This window comes from Zonotrichia albicollis, chromosome 12, assembly GCF_047830755.1.
Source record: "Zonotrichia albicollis isolate bZonAlb1 chromosome 12, bZonAlb1.hap1, whole genome shotgun sequence".
In the NCBI taxonomy this organism is placed as follows: Eukaryota; Metazoa; Chordata; class Aves; order Passeriformes; family Passerellidae; genus Zonotrichia; species Zonotrichia albicollis.
Genome location: NC_133830.1, coordinates 21860199 through 21881336, shown reverse-complemented (window position 1 = coordinate 21881336; position 21138 = coordinate 21860199). Strand labels below are relative to the sequence as shown.

Genomic DNA, 21138 nt, shown 5'->3' with positions numbered 1-21138 from the left:
TTAAAGAATCTAATTTCTAAAAGTCTGAGGAACCCAGTAGTCCCAGTATTTTTTGAAAGACAGGGTGACATCTAAATATCACTTGGATGTCGGAGGTTTCTCCTCTTTATTTTATACTTCTGAAAAACAGGCAGGTGTCTGACTATAATGAAGGAATTTATCACTGGGCTCTAGTTTTCATAAACTCTTGGCCTCTTTATATTCTTTCTTTTTGGACTTGCAGGCTCTGAGCAGAAATTCTCTCTTGGTAATTTAACCTTGAGCAAATATTTACATTCATGAGATTCTTGCTACTTCAGTAATCATTTTGAACCGTGAGGTTGGGACAGGGTGAAAGTTAATGTACCAAACACTGGGCAAGGAACTGTGAAAGGAAGACCAAAGAAGCCTCCAGACCTGGGTTTACCGTGTTTGATATGAATCACCTGCTAAGTGTAATTTGGTTATCACTTCCAGAACGAGATCTACAGAAATACCGTGTTTTCTGCCACTGGCCCTATGTGTCTGATGGGGGCTTGTGATTTGAATTTTAAAAAGCTGAATAAAACTGTTTGTGTAAAAACTGAATGGAATGAAGAAGTAGAATAGAAGACTGAGATAAAAAAGGAAGGAAAAAGTAAGTACCATGCAAAAAAACCTCATAGGGGTGTAGGAAGAGATTTTGAAGAAAGAGGGTTTTAAAGTCGAAATTAGTAAGTAATCTGAATTTTGTGGAAAAGGAAACCTGTACAAAACGCTCTGGGAGATTAACCTGTGGGCAGGTGAATTCCCTTACTGCAGAAGTGAGGGGGAAGTTCTCAAGGGTAACACCAGCAGAGAGCTGAATAAATGCAGTAAAGGAAGAAGTGATCTCTCAGCAGACCAGTGAATGAAAATACCACCAGATCTCAGCTTCCTGTGGGTTTGGTTTTTTTCCCTGGATTTTGCTGTTTCAATCTAGCATCGTGCCCTGTGCTGGCTGCAGTGTTTCTGGGAAAGACAGGGGATGAGAGTGTACTCAGTTCTCACACCTTTTGGGGGAGAAATATTCAAGGTTTCTCATGGAGGTTCTTGGTGGAGGATGGAGCTTCCTCATACAAGCCCACCTTGGCCACACCTTTTGAGCTGTGTTTGGAGCTGCAGAGATTTGGTAGTGGTGTGGCCCTTGGGTCACGCTGCAGCTCCATGCTGCTGCTGGTGAGCTGCCAGGAGAGCAGGATTGTGTGCACCTGCATGGGATAGCTGAACACATAATCCAGTGCAAGCTGGGCATTGTATTCCCTCTTAAATTGGATGGAAAAGGGGATTGTGCCCTCATAGGTAAAATTGTACTGTTGGGTGACATGGTTGTACTGGAGCTGTGCAGAACCTACAAAAACTGACAGTGATTAAGGCCTAGCCTCCAGGCTGTAGTAGTGTACATCTTGAAACTCTTAGAGGTTTGTATTAAAGTAACATATATGGGTTTTCTATTTAATTTTTTCCCCTTTTTTCCTTGTTTGTTGAATATCTGCAAAGCCCTTCACTGGGGGTAGATGAATTTTGCCTGGAGGAAACTTCAGCCATTCCAATTTCCTGTTGGAGCCAGGTGTGCCACCTCTGTGAATCACTCTCACTGGCTGTGGGAGTCATCCATTCAGAGAGAAGTTTCCCATGGAGGAACAAAGGGTGCTGCCTGCTGTACTCTCCTGGATCTGTTTTACTATTTGCTATTGAAATTCTTACAGCCTGTTTCTTGGCTGTAGAAATTCTGGGGCCAAATATCAGCACTGTGGGGAGAAGTCCCCTTCTAATTGTGGCATGGGTGAGAAATGCATTTCTTAAAATTTTTTTCATCTTATGCAAATACATGCCTTGCTTTGCCATTTCTAATTTACTGTTGGAAGTGCAAGTGTTCCCAGCTAGGGGAGAGTAAGATTTCCTCAAAATAGTAAAATAAAAGTAGTAATTTAAGAAAGTCCTGTCTCATCCATGATGTGTGGGGTTGTTGGAACTGGGCCTTTGATTGGAGTTATGGCTGCTTGATCTTGATGGCTGTGCAGTCAAAAAAGTTGCTTCACTTGGAATGCAGAACAGATGCTTTTCTTATTCACTTGAAAGGATAGTCTGGTTTTTTATTGGTATTTTCCAGACCATGCAAGTCCCAAAAGTTATTTTTAAAACTGCTAATCCTCTTAGGACAAAGAAACTGCCGAAGCAAATGTTGAGTATAGGAGAGCTGCTGAGTTACTTGTCCCTTTACTTTGGGGTTCTGGCCACAGACTGAAAACCTTTGTAGCAAATTGGTTATAGAATAACTGGCAGCAAGAGGTGGTTTTATTATTTCTTTTCTTCTCCCTACTCTCAATTGTTTAAAAATTCCGTTGTGTCTTAAAGCTAGAGGGTTCATTGACTCACAGAATTCACGGCCTCCACAGAAATTGACATTTTCTTATGGCTGGTAAAGAATTTCTAGTCGTTCAGAAGCTGTATACAGAGTTGTGCCAAGTTGCTTTGCTTGCATGTTTGAAGTGTTAAAATGTTGCATCATGACAATATATTAGGAGGGTGGGGTGAATGTTCCAACCCACTCCTCTGTACAAAGTGTTGAGTTTTGGGTTTGAGCTGATTCATTCAAAGGTGTAAGGAACCCGCAGGTGGGTTGCCTCAAACTGCACAGTGTGCACAGTTTATTGCTCCCTTTACTCCCTCTTTGTTGGATTTTCATGGAGAGTTGAGCAGGATCTTGCTGAATGATTTTTGATGACAGCAGAGCCTCTATAGAGTGGTGGCTTCCTCTCTCTCCCATGGAGGGTCAGAGACCCAGGAGTCATAGATGGTGCCTGTAATCTGGGAGAGCCTTGGTGAAATGCTCTTAAAAATCTTAAACTGTGAGAACACAGCTTTTAAATGTGGCTGCTTGATTCCCCTACATCTGCTTTTGCACCTACATTGCTTGGGTCTGCCAGCCACAAAGGTCTTGGCTGCTAAGACTACATTCCAAATTTGCCAAACACATTAGATTTTCCTGTCTCCTGGTTCCAGATCTGTTCCATTAGCTTTATAGGATGAACATCAAACTCCTGTTGAGTCCTGGTCATCTGTTTGTCCCACTTCACAGTGCCTGAAGAGTCCTTGAGTACTACTGATGTGGCTTAGCATCAACTTAGCACTTTTTTTCCCCTCATTTTCAACTATTCTTGGTCTCTTCCCTCTGACATATTTAGTTCTGAGTGACACAGTTCTGTGGAAGCTCGAGGATATTCCTGATGACATCTGTTCTAAAATGTTTCTGCTGTTGCGTCTGCTTGGCGGACTAATAAAAATTAATAAACCCCAAGTTACTGCAGTTGGAGCTGAATTTAGCCTTGATCTTCAGATCCTTCTGGAGACCAAATTGCAAAAATGCACATTTTTGTGCATTACTTTCTGCCCTCTAAAACTTTTAGTTTCATATCCAAAACTTATTGAGGTTTAGATAGATTGTGTTTGTGGAGTTATGATAACTCTGTGCTGCTGTTTCCCTCATTTTTTAATTTTATTTCATTTAATTCCCACCTCCCACTGAATTTATGTTCCATTATCTTGTGATGGAAGAAGTGATTTTGCATATTAAATGAGAGTTTTGAGCATGTAATCTCTTGGTGTAGCTTGAAGAATTCTGGATGTGGTGATATGATACGTAACAAAATCCATTGTCATTGTCATTTCTTAGTACCATGCATCCCACAGGGAATCCCTTCAGGCACCTACTGAGGCGGTGCTTGGCACTAAAAGCTGATTTTTTTATTTCACCAGATAGTGAGGAAAATAAGATGAGACTTAATCTAATATCCATTTGATTGGTAAATCAGTATATTGATCTGTCTTTTGAAATGCATTAAACATGTTTAAATAACATATGTCTTAGTTTCTAAAAATACTGCAGAATCATCATTTGCAGTAAAGGCCTTAAAATACTTTTTTATGAAATAAAATTGGTTTTTCTTTTTAAAATGTTAGTAAGAATTTTCAAGGGGATCACATTTATAGAAGGGGGAGTAGCTAGAATATGATTCTCTAACTTCCATTTTGGTTTTGTTTGTTTTTTTAAGAATTGAAAATCAGATGGTGGTTTAAGGATTTTTTAAGTTGATGCTGGGGATTGCAGTGGTGTGCCCTTGCTGAGAAGGCTTGTGGCAGACCTTCAAATCCAAATCCTTATTTTTCAGTCTGGTGTAGTGAAGATTACTGTAATTTATTTCACTTAGAAGCAGAGTAGGCTTTTCAGCAACTTTGGTGTTAAAAGACACAACCCAAAAAAATTTTACAGCTTTCCCCCTGACGATTCTGCTGCCAGATAGATTTATTGGAGGGCAGTCAGACTTCCAGGGATTAACACAGCCTGGAGCAAGATAAAGCCTTCTCTGAACAGAGTAGGCAGAGCTTTGCCTGGGCATTGCTTCTTCGATGTCTTCCAGTGTCAGTGGGTAACCAGTGCAGGACGAGAGCTGATAAGCCAGACTGCATGCCCAGATTGCATCCCCAGAGAAGGGGAATCTGTTGGAAAAAATGCTTATCCAAAAGGGAGCCTGAACTGGAAATATGGTGGTAACGTTCAACTTACGGATGGATTTATAATCAGAGTTCTGCTTAAAATGATGCATCTTAATTTTATGTATTTTTAGATCATGTTACTGCTGGGTAATAGACTTGTGTAAATGTGTCTACTGAATAAATGTGTAATTAGTGTCCAGAATAGAGGAAATGTAATTAACAAGATTTTTCTTCATAAGGACCGCATTTATCAAATAGGTTTGTCTTTTCTATGTTAACAACCTTGTCTAGTGGAAATTTTCCTTGCCCATAGCCAGGGGATTGGAATGTGGTGGTTTTTAAGGTCCCTTCCAATGCAAACCATATGTAATTCTGTAATATGAATATGCAGAAACTGGATGTAGATTGTTATATGTTCTTGTTTTGGCTTTGACTTGTACTGGGTTTGGTTTTCAGTGATGAAAATGTGTTGCTGCGTCTTTAGCTGACTCTGAATTTGTCCCCATGCCCTGCACCCAGCTGGTCTGTTCATGATGTGGTGTAGAGTCTTCATTTCCACTTGCTGATATTGATTAAACTGTAGTGCCCAAATTTTTTTTCCTCTTCCTTTTGGAATACATTAAATACATTTTTTAAGAGCTGGATGTCACAGTTGCAAGATTTGAACTAGTTTGTTCAAAAACTGGAAGTCTGTGTTTTTTCTACATTGTTATGTTTAGGTTTATTTAATGACAGTCATGATAAAGGCTGATTTATGCAGGATTTGAAGTGTAGCTAGGCTGTGGATTTCTACAGCAGTTTATAGAAGGCGTAGAAATGTTTGTGGAGGCTAGGTAGTGACAGTGTTTGGTTCTGTTGTTTGGCTGAAATATGTAGCATACTCATTAAAGATATTGACATCTCTGGTCTCTTGGAGTTAACCTAGATAGGTCAGTGTTGCTGCTCTCTGTCAGTCCTGCACATTATATCTGTTCTGATTTTCTGGTTTTGTTGATTACTGATATTCAATCTAATGTGTTTTTTGACTAGGATTTTGTCTTGTAGGGTTGGGATTTTTTTTTTAACTAATTGTGTTTTGAGGGAAATCAGGAGTATGGCTTCATTCTTTCCATTTTTTTTTCAGTGCTGGCAATTGTCTCCTGAATGTTAGATCTGAGCTGACAGATCCACACTCCATCATGCAGACCTGCTTCTGAATACATTCCCAGCACACTAACTATTCCAGAAAGCTAATGCAAACACCTCGAGTTTCTTCTTCCCTCAGCTTCTGTCATACTGACCATGTAGAAAAAGCTATTTGTGTCTAGATTTCATTTGTTTCCCTGTGCTAGTCTCCAAATTTGGAGCGCTCATTAAACTCTCTTCTGCTAAAACAACTTGCAGGAAGTCAGCTCCTTCCTTTTTGGGGCTGTCCCTGTTAACTCACCTGGAGTCTAGCCAGCATGGCGAAGGGTCTTCTACCTGGGAAGATAAAGAAATCTTTGTTACAAGTACTGTTTCGGGGGTGTTTTTCTTGTTTTTATTGGGTGATTTGTGGGGGTTTTTTTTGTGGGAGGAGGATGTGGTTGGTTTTGTTTGATTTTTTTTTTTTTGTTTGGGGTTTTTCTTAGTTTTGTTTGATTTGGTTATTTTGTTTGTTTGGGATTTTTTGAGTGTGTTTGGTTTTTAAGAAGACCTTCAAAAATAACATTATGTGTTTTATACATGCTGGAATAGCTTCATCCCAGTGAAGGCAAGCAGCAGATCCTTGGCAGTATAGCTCAGTATAGTAAAGCTCAGGTTTAGTTTCCATTATATGTTATTTGATCCCTGGATGGATTTTCCACTAGAAAAGAAGCATTATCTTCTGAGTTCAGGTAGGCTAGCCCACTATTAAAAGTTGGCTTGCAGTGTTTGTAAATGTGGGCACATCATAGTTTTATATCATGTAACCAGGATTATGGTTACGTGTTTTCTGCTCTTTGTCAACATGCTCGGTTTCATGTGTCATGGTTTGGGAATGTACTTCCCAGCTAAGTGTTCCCACCAAGACTCCCCAAGCCATGCTCCACTTGCTCTCTCTCCCTTGTGGCAGCTGGATAGGAGAATTGGAGGCGCAGCAGATAAAGATCATGAGTTGAGAGAAGACCAATTTACTGAAAACAGCGATGAGGTCAGAAAATTAACAGTAAAGGCAGCAATAGTAATACAGAATGAACAGGAAAGAGGCCAACAATTCATGTGCTCATCACCATGCAGGACCCTTGACAATACCTGACCACACCATGCTGTGCCACCTGGAAGGTACTCCTTCCCCCATCCTGGAAAATGATGTGAAGTAGTACAGCATAACCTCTGGGCTCTACTGTAAAAATTAACCCTGTCTTGGCTTGAGCCCAGGACAAGTGTTCTTTTTGGGATGATGCTTCAGAAACGAGTACTGACACTTGAGGTTTTAGTACTGTAGTCAGCTTGCAATACTAAGCAGACCCAGTATAGCAGAGGAAAAGTGTGTGTCTTGTTAGAGAAAAAAATATTCTTCTGAGTTCATGGGGGTTCAGTATATTCCCTTGCAGATCCAGCTTTGTAAGAAAACAGATATTTATTTTCTCCAGATCTAGGTCCCAAGTATGCTCAGAGATCTAAACCAAATGTAGAGTTCCCTACAAGTCATGTTATGAGTGTTCTCCACATTCAAATGTTGGGTAATCTCCTTAGATTATCTTTAAAAGTGTTTGAGGATACAGATTATAAAATAATCTTAGTTTAAGATCTGGGGTGCTTAGCAATTGAGGATTGTCTTCAACATGTCAATATCATTAGGTAAAAGCCCAGGCTATTCTAAATAGTTCTTCTATTATCTTTTCCACTCTGTATTTACAGGCTTGATAGAAATTTTATTGTTTATGTGGCATGAGAGAGTTTGGTCCATAAGAGCAGGAAATGACAGGAAAAAAAATCTTTACTGCCTGTTACACCACTCTGTTCCAATGGGAAAATAAAAGTAGGAACAAAATTTTGTCCCCCCCCCCTTTATTTTCCTCTTTGTTCGAGGGGGTGTGTTTGTTACAGTAGAAATTGATTGAAGAAGTTATTTTTGTGCTTCAGCTTGTGAAGCACATGGGTCCATCTGGAAACACTAGATTTCTTTCAGTTTGGGGGATTAGGAAAAAATTGCAGCAGTCACAGAAAGGTATCTGTCATTTTTTTGAGGTAAACAAAGGATATTTAGTGATCAGTGGCTAAGATAGTTATGTGAAGGCAAGGGAAAAATGTGATGCTGAAAAGTGGGAGAATTTGAGTTCTGCCAAAGAAAAGAGCTTTGTAATGGTCTTATTCATTGGTGAGTAAACTGTTGTCTCTGCAGAGTTCACAGGGCCCTGCAGTCACAGTGGTAACAGAGGTTGTCTTATAATGGCTGATCGGGTCTGAGAGAAGAAAATAATTTTCTGCATTTCAGAGGTGTTCACCAGTCAGTGCTCTGCTGGTGTTACAGGAAACTCCTAATTGCTAATATTGTCAGGAATGGTCCTCTGCCCCCCTCCCCCGTTACAAACTTGAGTTACTACTGTACTGGCAGCCAGCAGTCTTGAAAAACTCACTTTAAGGTACTAGTATACAGTGCTTACACTTTGACCGAATCAGCTACTTCTGCATTGAAGTAGCTGAGGTAAAGCTTTGAGGTAATGCTTTTTGGTCTTTGTGGGCTCAGTTGGACCTCTGACAGCAGTTGAGAAAGTCAAGAAGAGGATTGGCTGTGTTTCCTCTGACCTCCTGAAGCTTTTTGTCTCTTCCGTAATTCATCTTGGTGAGCTGAGGACTTTATTTGGAGTCTGTAAAAAACAGGATTAGGTTATTTGAGCTGTCTGGAAAACCCTGTTAGACTTGGATCTGTCGCTGAAGGACACGAAAGAACACAAGCACACCACCGCTCTCAAGGTGAAGGAAAAAAAGGGCAGTTTTATTCTCTGACTCCGATATTTATAGTTTTACAAAAGTGACAGCGGATTGGAAGGTGACAGGGACACCTCTGCAATGACACAGGTCAAACCAACAGTCCATCAACTCTCTCCTCCTCCATAAAGGAATGAAAAAACAATGAGTTATTCACAGAAAGTGTGTGAGAAAATTCACTACAAGAATGTCAACATCAGAAGGCTTAGAAAATCTTAAAAAACCAGGGTGACATGGATCAGCTTTAAGGCTACCCAAAAGATTGGGCTGGATATCTAGGCCAGTGTGTTGTTAGCAAGACACCTCTTGGCATGAAGAACTAGTGGTATTTTGGATAACCTTTAAGATTTCAGCTTGATCCAGAGTGCGCAGATACACGCTCTCCCTTGCAGCTGGATGGATTCTCTCCCTCTGTAGCATTGGCATTTATTAGTGGCAACTGTGACTTGGGATGCAGAGACTAACAGTGTCTACAAACCTTTTCTTAGTGAATGCTTCCTGTTAGAAATTCCTGATAAGAAGTCTGGTCTCACTTGCTCTGGATAGGCTGGACTTGGTGATTGCCTTCTCTCTTGTGTCAGTTTTGGGGAAAGACTGGATTTGGCTTGTAAGTGAGGAGTATAAAAAATTCTTGGAGTATTTCTGTTTCTGATTGAGGTGCGGGAAGCAGTTATAGTGGACATTGTTCCGTTTGGGATGTATTCTTAGTTTTTGGTATTTAGCAGTAGATTTTGCACAGGTAAGATGTTTACTTCAAAATATCAAAGAAAGAAGAATAGCTTGTATTTGCTATGACTACATCAGCCTATGGAACTGGATCTGTGGAAGGAAGATGGTGCTGAGATTCACCATCTGCCCTGGGTGTGAGCGTGAAGGGCTTTGAGATCAGCTCATGGTAGGCCCTGAAAGACCACGTGCCTGTCAGCTGCTGTTGTGTGCTTGCACACTCACTGAATGCCTGTCCTTTTGAGAGAGAGCAGGTCATATGCTCCCAGGCTGTGCTTGGCTACAAACCAAAACACAGTAGTATGAAGTGAGGTGGGAGATAGCTTCAAAGGACCCCTCTGGCTAGCACTAAAATGGGGAAGGTGACATATCCTTGGAAAACCCGCACAATGGAATTTGACAGCCAGCTTGGTGGGGCCACGACTCAAGGCTCAAATTGAGCCTTGGCCACTCTTCTCTTTGATCCCACATAGGAAAGAAGTGTCAGAGAGCAGATTAATTCTGTGTCTGTGAGTTGTTCTTTGCTCATCAGATTGACTTTGGATAATGATGAAATTGATGTTTGCAAATGTCTGACTGCATAACACAGAACAACCCAGTCTAACACAGAACTCAGCCACTAGACCCAAAAACTAAAGTAGGAGAACCTTAATCCATTGCACTTCTTCTGGTTTGATGGCAGTGACAGCAAAAGATACCCAGAGCCTGGAGATGGACCACAGGTGAGCAGGAGAGCACCTGAAGGACAGTGCAAAGCAATTCCAAGCCAGTAGATTGGCATCACAAGGACCCAGCTTAAATTCCCCTATGCACATGAATACAGCATGGGATATGAACAAGAGGAATTAAAAGCGTCCTGTCCCATGATTGTACCAGCTAGGACTGGAGCTGTGCTGAGAGAGCTGGAGGCGTTCAGCCTGGAGAGGAGAAGGCTCTTGGGAGACCTGAGAGTCCCTTGCAGTGCCTAAAGAGTCTCTAAGAGATTTAGAGTGGGACTTTGGAAAAGGGCCTGGAGTGACAGTGATGGTAAATGGCTTCCCACTGCAGAAGGCAGAGTTAGAGTAGATTTTAGGAAGAAATTCTTGGCTGTGGGAGTGATGAAGCCCTGGCACTGGGTACCCAGAGCAGCTGTGGCTGCCCCTGCATCCAAGGCCAGGCTGGACAGGGCTTGGAGCAGCCTGGGAGAGTGGAATATGTCCCTGCCCATGGCAGGAACATCTTGTTGAAATGAAACAATCTTTAAATTGCCATTGAGCCCAAATCATTCTAGGGCCTTGACAAATAAAGCCATGCTGTGAGGGCTGGGCTGCCTTCTCTGACAATTGGCTTTTGCTGTGATTTCAAACAATTAAAACTTGCTTTAGTGCCATCAGTAGCCATGACCTTCCACAATAAGCAATGAAATTGTTTGAAAGGTCAGGAAGATGTTGCTGTTTTTTTCTGCCTCCTAAGTTGATCAACACTTGTCTTCTTCCTATAAACTGGAGTGTTTCCTGGAGGTATATACCCCATTGTTTGCTTATCAAGATTGCTAAATATATTTTACAATCAATGTCTTTAAAGTAATATGTTCATTTGGAGGGGGGATTACTTTTAAAACTGAAGCATTAAAACTGATAGAAAATAATTTTGTGGTGATCCTGGCAATTGCTCCTTTTTGTTTGTTTATTTAGGTTTCATTTAAAAAAAATTTTTGATTTGTCTCCAGGAGCTTCATTAGTAGGAGTTTCTTGTAATCTGTCTTTTTCTTCTTGGTTCAGTCTCTTCTCTTTAGTGGAATTAAAAGGGGATGTCTGGTTTTAAAAATCATTATATCAGAGCTAATTAACATTGGTTGAGAGAGAAGCACAGGATATATGTTTCAAAGGCACAGAAAGAAATACAAAGCTTGATTTCTAGTTAAAAATTTGCTTTTATTTAAAGGTTTGCAGCATCTCTCTTTGCCTTGATTAAGGCATCTGATTTTTAATTCCTTTGAATTATTTTTTTTTTCCTTGATGAGGGAAAACAGCCTGACATTTTACCCAAGGTGACAGATTTCCTTTAAAGCTCCAATTCTGGATTCAGGTAGTTACTTATGGATCTCAGATTAGATTAAAAAACTAAATAAATATTTGACTGAGATTTTTCAATGTTTTTGTTGGAGGCATACAGCTTTTTAGACAGTAAGTCATAAAAAAATTGCGTCTCCCAAATTTCAGAGAGGTAAGTCCACCAAATCCCTGGATGTGTTATAAAAATCTTATGGCCGATTTCATAATACCTGCACCTGGCAGAGGTTTGGGCTTCTATTCTTTACATTTCTGAGGCCATAGGTAAATATTGGCCCTGTTTAGTTCATTTATTTTTTCCTCCCTAGCAAAATTTTTTGTGTGAGGTTCTTTGGTGCAGTTCTGAGTCAGTCCACCAGATGACACTTGATGCTTAAGGATGAAACCATGAGTGGTCCTGCATGAAAAATTCTGCATTCCTATGTTGATTTAGAATTAATTTCAGAACATCTTATTTCCAAAATGTTTTCTTTTGATACCTGTAAAATTTGAGGGGTATGTACAAATGATGCTCCCCGTCCCTGGGAGTGTTCAAGGCCAGGCTGGACAGTGCATGGAGCAAGCTGGGCTAGTGGAAGGTGTCCCTGCCCGTGGCAGGGTGTGGGATGAGATGAACCTTGAAGGCCCTTCCATGATTCTATACTCTTGTTTAATGAGAGGTTACTGGTGGGGGTAAAGACTCTCAGAAGGGTGTTTTCTTACCCTGTTAAAGTCATCAGAATGTGAGTAGTTTTAATATCCATTAGTGTGGTGGAGCCCCGGTGCCTTTGCAGGTTTTACCACAATATTGGCAGCAGTTACAGATCCTCCAGGCTGGGGTTTTACAGGCCATAGTTGACAGGCCATGGTATGCGTTTGTTGTGTTCTTTGCTGCCCTCCCTCCTCCCTTACCATCTGTTCCCCAAATCTTTTCTTTTTCACTTTAACTCTTCTTTCACAACTTTTCTTATAGTATTCATGATCAACTCTTTTGTTCCCTTCAGTTTTGTCTCAAAACCCCATAAAAGAATTACACCAAAACCATAAAGCACTAAGTGAGACAAACGGAGCTTTTAAACTGTGTTCAAAAGAGATTTGAAATTGAACAAGGGGAGGTTTATGCATCCCTAATTAGAGGCAAATCTAAGTAAGCATGACAGATTTATTGATGATAAACCTCAGTCCTGTTTAAACATCTGTTGAAGCCCAACTTAATAAGTAATAGCAGATTATTGCTGCCTCAGATGCAATTCCTGGGTGCCTGTGGGACTCTGGAGGAGCTGCGCTGTGATGTGGTTGCAGGGCCAGTCCCAACAGTCCTGGGACTCTGTCTGCTGTGCAAGGTTTACTACAAGTGTCCAGAAAATTGTCTTAAAATCAACTTGTTTCACTTAAAAAAAAAAAAAAAAATCCAGAATATTCTCAAGGTGTATTACTCAAGGGGGCAAAAGATGCATAAAATTTATTTTCTTTTGGATTAAAGAGGATCTGAAGAGCTCTTAAAGGCAGGTAGAAGACTCTAATGTTCCAAGGGCAACAAAATATTTACCTTAATATGAACGTGAAATTACTTGTGTGGAAAATCGTGTTTTACGGGTCGGGGAAGAGTGGAGTGGGACATCAGTCACAGGGTGGTTCAGTGCAGCTCTGTTTTAGTGCTGCTGGCATTAACTGAGGGTGGTTAGTTTGACTGCATTTGCACACATTTTCTCACAGTAGGAAACTTGGGAATTTATTGGAAGTGGTGTTCTGCCTTTTCTGTCTTCACTTGTGCCCTGCTTTTCTTCCTATAGTCCAACAGGTCCAAGTTTCATAACCAGTACAGTAGTTCTCCACCTTTTTCATACAGACATCCTAATTTTTCATATTCATTTAACTTGGAAGGATGTTTCCTTGAGAAAATGTGGGTTTTTTTAAGCCAAGAGTGCATTGCCAAATGTTTGTCTAAAGGATGTCACTAGTATGGAGGGAACAAATGATAACCATCCTAAGTCCAAACCTCTTGGCAGCAAGCTACAACAAAGAGCTTTTTGGACTGTCTTGTGCCAGACATTTAAACCTGTGTGAGAGGCTGTGCTTAAAAGAACAATATTCAAACCAGAAGCCCTGCGTGCCATAAAATAGGCAACTCAGTGCAAGACAAATGCATTGTGACCTTGTTCCTCAAGCCAGGGTGCAGTTTCATGGCTATTTGAAAAATCAGAGGACTAAAGTAAATGTTCCTTCTGCAGGTACTGAGCTAGTTCTGGGTCCAGAGCATCTCAGACCAGGCTCTGGTCACAGAGCAGTGCTCTCCAAATTGCCATGCTCAGCGCCCAAAATGGCAGCTGGCAAAATTCAAAACTGAGTCTTTTGATTTGTAGTTCTTTGTCTAGGTGCCTTCATCAAAAGCTTATAAAAATCTCAGCTAGGAGGTGTTTGAATGTCTGTAATTGATATATTGTTTCATATGAATGGGAATGTTACTTCATGAAGTGCTTTGGGATTTTTGGGGGGTTTTGAAAAACACCTTTTGTATATTAAGATTATTATTAAGCCTGATTTATTCTGATTGAACGCATTTCAAAATCCAAGATGACGGCTCTAAAAACTACAGGCTTGAGTTGATTTGAATTTTGCAGATCTTTGTACAGGCACTGATTTTGGATCAATGCAATACTGAAACTAGTAGAATTTTTTTCTTCCTTTTTAATTTTTTTTTTTAATTTGTATCTATAAAGCTTAAACTTTTCCTTTGGTGTGGAGTGAGATGCATGGATTTGCCATGTCAAGCAAGTGTGCTGCTGCTGTTTGCTGGCAATTAAACAAGGGCATTTGTACCTCTTAGGCCTGGTAGAGAATTGAAAGAATTGAGAGAATTGAGTCAATTGTAACCATTTACTTTACAGCAAAGGATGAATTGAAAGACAAAATTGAACAAAAAGACTTTTTCTTTGTTTTTCATGAAAGCATGCATATATACAACTAATTGCAAAAGCTGCAGAATAAAGCTTTGAGTGTTAAAGCTTTTTTCATAAACCAGAAGTAGAGCAATAGTCCATGTAAAAATTGCTGATATAATCACAGGCTCTTTGTTGCTGTGAAAATTTCTGCAGTGTTTTGTTTTAACACCATTTTTGGTGTTTCTGAATTGGAAACTAAGTAAGAGAAAGAAGGACCGCTGGTGGTCCAGTTGTATGTTTGATTAGAGGAAAGCAGTGTAGCATTCCGCCTGCTCCAGCAGGAGATGCTGCACTGAACCCAACAGAAGCCCAGAGGGGAGCTCTGCTTTTCCTCTGTGCTGAGCACTGATGAGGCTGTGCTTCAAATCCTTGGTTCAGTTTTGGGCCCCGCCTTGAGAGTCTGGAGCGTGTCCAGGAAACAGAACAGAGCTAGGGAAGGGTCTGGAGTGCTAGGAGTGGCTGAGGGAGATGGGGGCAGTAAAGTAGGGTCAGGGGAGACTTTGTCTCTTTCCACAACTCCCTGACAGGAAGGGGGCAGCCAGAGGTAAATCATGATCTGCTCCTAGGGAACAAGAGACAGGACAACAGGAAATGACCTCTTCCCCACCAGGGAAGATTTAGATTGACTGTTAGGGAAAAGTTCCTTCACTGAAAGTGAAGCATTGGACAGGCTGCCCATGACAGTGGTGGAGTCACCATCCCTGGAAGTGTTAAAAAAATGTTGCTGTGGCACTCAAGGATGTGGTTTAATGGTGAACATGATGGTGCTGGATTGGCAGTTGGACTTCATGATCTCCAGGTCTTTTCCAGCCTTAATGATTCTATGATTGCAAGGTTCTGTCACCCTTAGTCATGAAGAACAGATGTTAACTCAATGAATCCTTACACTTCTTTTTGTCTAAGGCTGCTGTATTATGGAATTTGGATGGGAATTGGCCCTTGTTTTGGACATCCCATATTTACATTATAGATTATTACAGAAATACGGTTTCTGTTCTGGATAGTGTTACTTTGGTATAAATCCTTATATGAGCCTACCTGACACTCTCCATGTGCTAACAAGTATCTTTAAAAACAATTTTAATGGGCTTGTGACAAGTAATCCAAGGGTCTTCTACTTGTGGAAGACAAAATCTTTGATCCATTAAACCTTGTATGGCAGCAGTGGGATGACCCTGTTTTAGTGTGCCATGAAGAGGATTTAGATTCTTTGAAAAACTTGAGTTTTTGCTTGGAAGAACTGATTTAAACCTGATTTCTTTCAAATACTCTTACTGCTCAGTGCAACTGAATCAATACAGGATACTACTCTCTTCTTTTTACTGCTTCTTGCATGAAATGATACTAACTTCTCTGCATAGTGTCAGTATCTGTGCTTCTTCCCTTTTATTTTTTTTCCTGCAGAATTGTGCATGCTGTTTGCATTGGGCCGTGACTAATGTACAGATTTGCTTTCTGTAGTGCCAGTGATGTTCTGCCAGTGTTGTAGTAGGGGATTCCCACAAGAATTCCCCTGCCTCCCCCATGTGGAGGAGTTGTGTGCACCAAGAATACATATACTTCAGTTATTTACTTTGTGGGGTGGGAGAACAAAGGTTCCTATTTACTTCTTTTTATTTGAAACAATACTACCAGCTCGCTAACCAGTGCTGAAGGGAGTTAGCCCTGGCCCAGGAGCTGGGTAGGACACTGGCCAGGAGTCCATGCTACACTTCTGTTCCTGCTGCGAAACCTTGGCAACACTTAACTTTTTTTCTTTTTTTTTTTTTAATTTCTTCCATTTTAAAGCATAATTTGATTGAACTGTGAACAAAGCCTGTTTTTAGTAAGTATTTGTACAGTGCCTATCTTGATGGGCTCTGCTTTCTTTTGGGATTGTTGTGTGCCTTTGTAGGAATAATAAAATTAGAAACAGCCAATGGTCCAACAAGCTGCTATCAAAGGGCTCTCACCAAGAGCAAGCCCTGGTGTTCCACATCCCTGAGCTTCCAAAAGACTGTGAAATCCCTGGAAATGCAGACGGCAAGTTGCTTCATTATACATACGCACGTATTCAGCTAATTGCAGAGATTTATTCTCCTCTCTGACCACTTCAGTATATCACAGACCTGAGCACAGTGTGCTGCTCTTGTGCACTGTCTGCTATGGGAGCAGTGATAGGAATTTTGGGAAGAAAATTGTTCAGTGATGTTATTTGTGGATAGATTTATATTAATATTTTTCTTAAAGAGATGATACATAAAATTAATCATGAACAATTACTGTAACATTAGCAAACTATGTTTCCTTAAGTTTGAAATTATTAAAAGGAGTGGTTTTCAAGGTGTATATGAGTACATATATATATGTATAGTATATGGATGCATATATACAGGTATTGAAAATTAAGAATTACATATAAAAAATTAAGAATAATTGGCTTGGCTCATGCTCTTACTATAGCTGTGTGGTGTCATGCACCATTCAGAGCATACAACTGTTGTTCCCCTTGCACAAAGACAACCTTTGTTTTTTGGGTGAAGTCATGGTCTATTTTAAACCTCGTGTTTTAATAATGAAGTTCACTGTAAACTGAAGGAAATGAGACCATGAGATTTTGTCCTGATAAAAACCAAACTGGAACTTGCAAAGTCAGCTGTGAATAAATGTGCATGTCATAGTTTATAGTTTCTCCTTTCAAGTCTGGTTCCTCTTTTCCAAATGTTTTGGAAGAAAAATACGCTCCCATCAGTGACCTCATACAAATAAGTTCTGTTTACTTTCAAAACATTTTCTGACTATGAAAATAAAATGAAAGTGGAAAAAGGCACTTCATACGTCTCATACTTGTTTGACAGATTTCATTGAGTTGAACTTCCAGCTCCCCCTGTTCCCCACTTCATGCTGGCTCAGTTCTGGGTTTTCTCCTGGTGTGATTCCAGAGCAAAACACTCTGGGGACATGCAGCTCCAGGATGAAACGAGCACTGTATCATATCGCTTTTTAAAATTGATATTTATAGCAGCCAGGGTCTGTAGGGTAGCACCTATATGTGTTATTAGTGTATGTGAGGAATTTTTCTGCTGCCATATGAGAAGCAAATGCTGGGTGTTAGCAGAGATGGTGTTAAAATGTTGAAAACTCAAGGAGAATTGTGAAAAGTCATCTTTTAAAAAATCACTTCTGTTTCCTTTCAGGTGACTTGGACTAGATTGGACTAGACTATGACAAACCTGTGTGGCTCACAAAAGTACACCCTGAGTGTTCTGCCTTTCTAACCAGTTAGCTCTGCACAGGAGAAAATTATAAAAATACATATTGCAAACCACAGCGTGTCCTCGGATGTAACTGGGACCTCTGTAAATTTACATTTCCATGGGCTGGTGTACCATTTCACCTTTAGTGGTGTTATTTGGGAACCAGATAACATGATGCACTTGTGCAGCTCTTAGACAGATCAGTAATTGTATGTATTTTTGTTGATTATTTAAAAGATATTATTCCACTTAAAAAGAAAAACAAAAAAAAAAACCCTCTTGGCTCACTCCACTGTGGCTTGAGAGATTTATTGTATATTCTTAGTTTGGTTTTTTGTTTAACTTTGGTGCATGCAACTAGTGAAAGTAGGAATATACAGCAATGCAAGTGTCTGCATCAGATGTTGCAGTTAGGCAAGCTGACTTCTCCTTTGTTTCATTGGCAGATGAATGTAGTTGTCAGAACACAAAAAATAAGGTAAACAAATAATAGCTATCAACTTGTTCCCTGTTTTTCTGGATACATTACTTGAAATGGTAGTTTATCCTTAACAATGTCTCCTTTTTGGTTTTGGGGGTTTTTTTTGTAATTTTATGTCTGTTCTTCCAATAAGAGGTTATCAGTCATCTAAAAGCTACCACCACCCATGAGATCAACTCTTCATTTCTTTGCACATGCAGTGTTCTGATAAAAAGCTTCAGTAAGATTACAGGAGGATCATGTAATAATGAATAGCCAATCATTTGTCAGTTTTGTTCTGTTTATTTTTTTGCAATAAAAGACTAAAGTCTGTTTTTCCCCTCAGCTTTGCACATCTGATACCTTGCCTTGTTATTAGGAGACAAGGTATGATTTCTATGATGTGCATGTTCCTGGAGCACAAAGGTTTTAGCCACATAATCACAGAAATGTTGGCCGGTCAGTCTGTTGCTATTTAGCTGTTAGAAAGTCTAAAACAGTGATGCTTTTTTGTTTGTTCAGGGTGGCTTCAAAGAAATCTCCTGGCTGCCCTTTCCCAGACATACCTAGGTATGTATGATACACATAAAAATCAATATATTCTTGACTTTTAATAATCAATATATGCTCTCCCTGCAATTTCTTGGCCTTCTGCTCAGCCTCACTGTATACCTTTGTCTCTCCCTAGCAGGTGCCTTTTAAAGAAAAGAATAATCAATCTGAACTGCTCCCTGGTCTTGTTGATCTTCCCTGGTAGTTGATGGTGTGGCTTTTTATCTGGTTTCCTGAGTAAGTGAGGTTTATGCATTGTGCTTTCTGTCCCTTCTTCCTCCTCGGGCTCATTTCAGACTGGTCAACAGAAGGGCTAAGGAGCTAAGCAAGTGGTTTTTTCCTTTTCCTTTCTGTTTTTCCCTAAAGTCTACTAGCCAGATAGACTGGTTCCTAGAGAGGAGACAAGTGGGCAGAAGCATCAGGATGACAGCTGGACAGTGGACATGAGTTGCTCTGGACTAGCCCCATCCTGCACCGCTTGGTGCCTGCTGGAGCTGGGAGTGGGGCACAGTGGAAAGCTGGCATGGTGTGAGGCAATGTGGCTAGAAACACGTAACCCATGCCAGGTGAGCCCTGCAGAGCTGCTCTGTGCTTTTGGCTTGCTCTGGTTTCTGGCTGTTTGGATTTTTAAGCCCTTTCAGCATTCTCCATTGCTTGTGTGTAGTAGCTAGCATTTTATAGCGTTTTGCTGTGCTTGCATTGGCAGATTTAATTCTGTTCTTCCTTGACTTTGCGTATGAAGTGAGATTTTGCTGTGAGTGAAATTTTGCTGTTGGCAGTTATAAAGACATGATGGCGAGGCCGCCTGGAGGAACTTGGGAAAGCATGGAGAGTTGTACTGTGTGATCTGGGTCAGGTGTGATCAGCAAAACTGATTTTTATTGTGATACCATAAAATCAGATTTGTGTTTTATTTTTATTAGGGTTTTTGATTTGTGGTCTTGTAAAGAAATGTTGAACTTGTATTTGGCTGAGGAGGAACACAGGTGGAAATGGTGGGTTGGACTGTTTGCTCCTGCCTTCCTCAGGTCCCAGCAGTGTGTTCTAGGGATTTTATATGTGTAAATGTAATGTACTCGTTAATCTTACTGCTGTGACATGTTGCAAAAACCATGTTTTCATATTTTTTTTCTTTCTCTCAATTCAGATTGGGGCAGAAATTGCTGCAAGTGAGAGAGGAGTCAGAAAGGGACCTAGCCGAGGTTACTTCTCAAACCAGTTCTCCCTGGTCCCACTTTGGTAGATGATATCAGCCACTTCTCTTGGGGCCTCAGTGGTGTCTCCTTTTCTCTGACATGGGACTGGAGAGATGAGGGAGCTCCAGGGAGCAGGTGGGGGCTGGCTACAGCAGCTGTGGAGCAGCCAGCACCGGGGTTTTCAGAAGAAACTCCAAAGCCTGACAGGTTTTTTCCAGCCTTGTGCCCAGCTGGCTTGTAATTGCTCTCACAGTATCTCCACCCCCCACCCCGGCTTTACTCTGTCCTTTTATATGGCCCACAACTTGCTTACCTCCTCTCTTTTTGGCTTAAGTTTCTAAACAAGCCCATTGGAATTGAGAAGTAAATAAATGGTGCCTTTTGAAGTGAATTGCCTTTAGCTGCTGTTCTTGCAAATCAAAGTGGTCTTTGTGTTTATGCAGGCTTCTTGGTATCCTCTGCAGAGAGGCTGAGGAGGGAGGAGGTCTGGCTAGTGTGCCAGGGTGGAGCTCTCTATTAATTAACTACTGTTAAAAAACATTTTCTGTGTGTTCAGAGACAGTGCTTGGAGAATTTTTTGATGTGCAAAATTAAATTGCATTGGTAGTAATCAGTGGTAAGCTGATGACTGTGGAAGTTGCTTTGTTTTGTGGCAAATATTGGACAGTGAGTATTGCACTTTGGTTGGAGCAATGTGTTAATGTCGCTGTAGTGAGCAGCTCTTACCTCTTTCTGAGGTTGGAAAAGATCTCCAAGATCATCAAGTCCAACATTTGACTGAATGCTATGATGGCTCCTAAACCATGTCACCAAACATCATGTTTGCTTGTTTTTTGAACACTTCCAGGGACAATGACTCCACCACTGCTCTGGTTTGCCTGTTCTAATGTTTAGCCATTCTGTTTCAATGAAAGAATTTTTCTTAATATCTAAAAAATACTACTAATAATATCCTAATTAAATTTGTATAAAATATAATCAGTTTGATGAAATTGCATTGGCTGTTCTCACTGGGATTTTGGTGCCAGGCTTCCACCTCCCATGGATTATTTTGGTTGACTTATCGTGGGGACCCTGACAAGACACAAGGAGGGGAAGGGTGGGATGGTGTGAGTCAGGATCTCATGGAGGAGCACTGTGGAGCAGTGTGCCACAGTGTCCACCCTGCTTTTGTTGATGAACTTTTCTCAGTTTCACAAGGGACAAGATCCTTGAGGTAATCTGTCTCATACTATATCCAAGAATTTTTTGTAAAGGAAAGGCTACCTTGTATTTTCATGATAAAGTGATGCTTCTTATCAGGCCTTTGTGAAACTAGTCCTCCTTGCTACATCCTCAGCTCTGCAACATGTTCATCTTAGTCAATCAAGTTTTAATTGTGATTGAGCATTAATTCCTATCTGTGTAAATATGTAAATAAAGTTTCTTCAGCTCCTCATTGGAGGGATCTTACACCGCACTTGTTTCAACCAGCATCCCCTCAGTATCTCAGGGAAGTTTCATGCTTTTCAACTGTGTGAAATCTGGTGCAAATGAAAGGGAGTGCAGATAAAATTATAGTAGTAATAG

At 40.6% G+C, this 21138-nt stretch overlaps 1 protein-coding gene across 6 annotated transcripts in view; it reads left to right on the top strand.

Moving 5' to 3' along the window:
• FGD3 (FYVE, RhoGEF and PH domain containing 3) overlaps positions 1–21138 on the top strand; it is a 94520-nt gene that overhangs the window by 6757 nt on the left and 66625 nt on the right. The window lies entirely within an intron of this gene.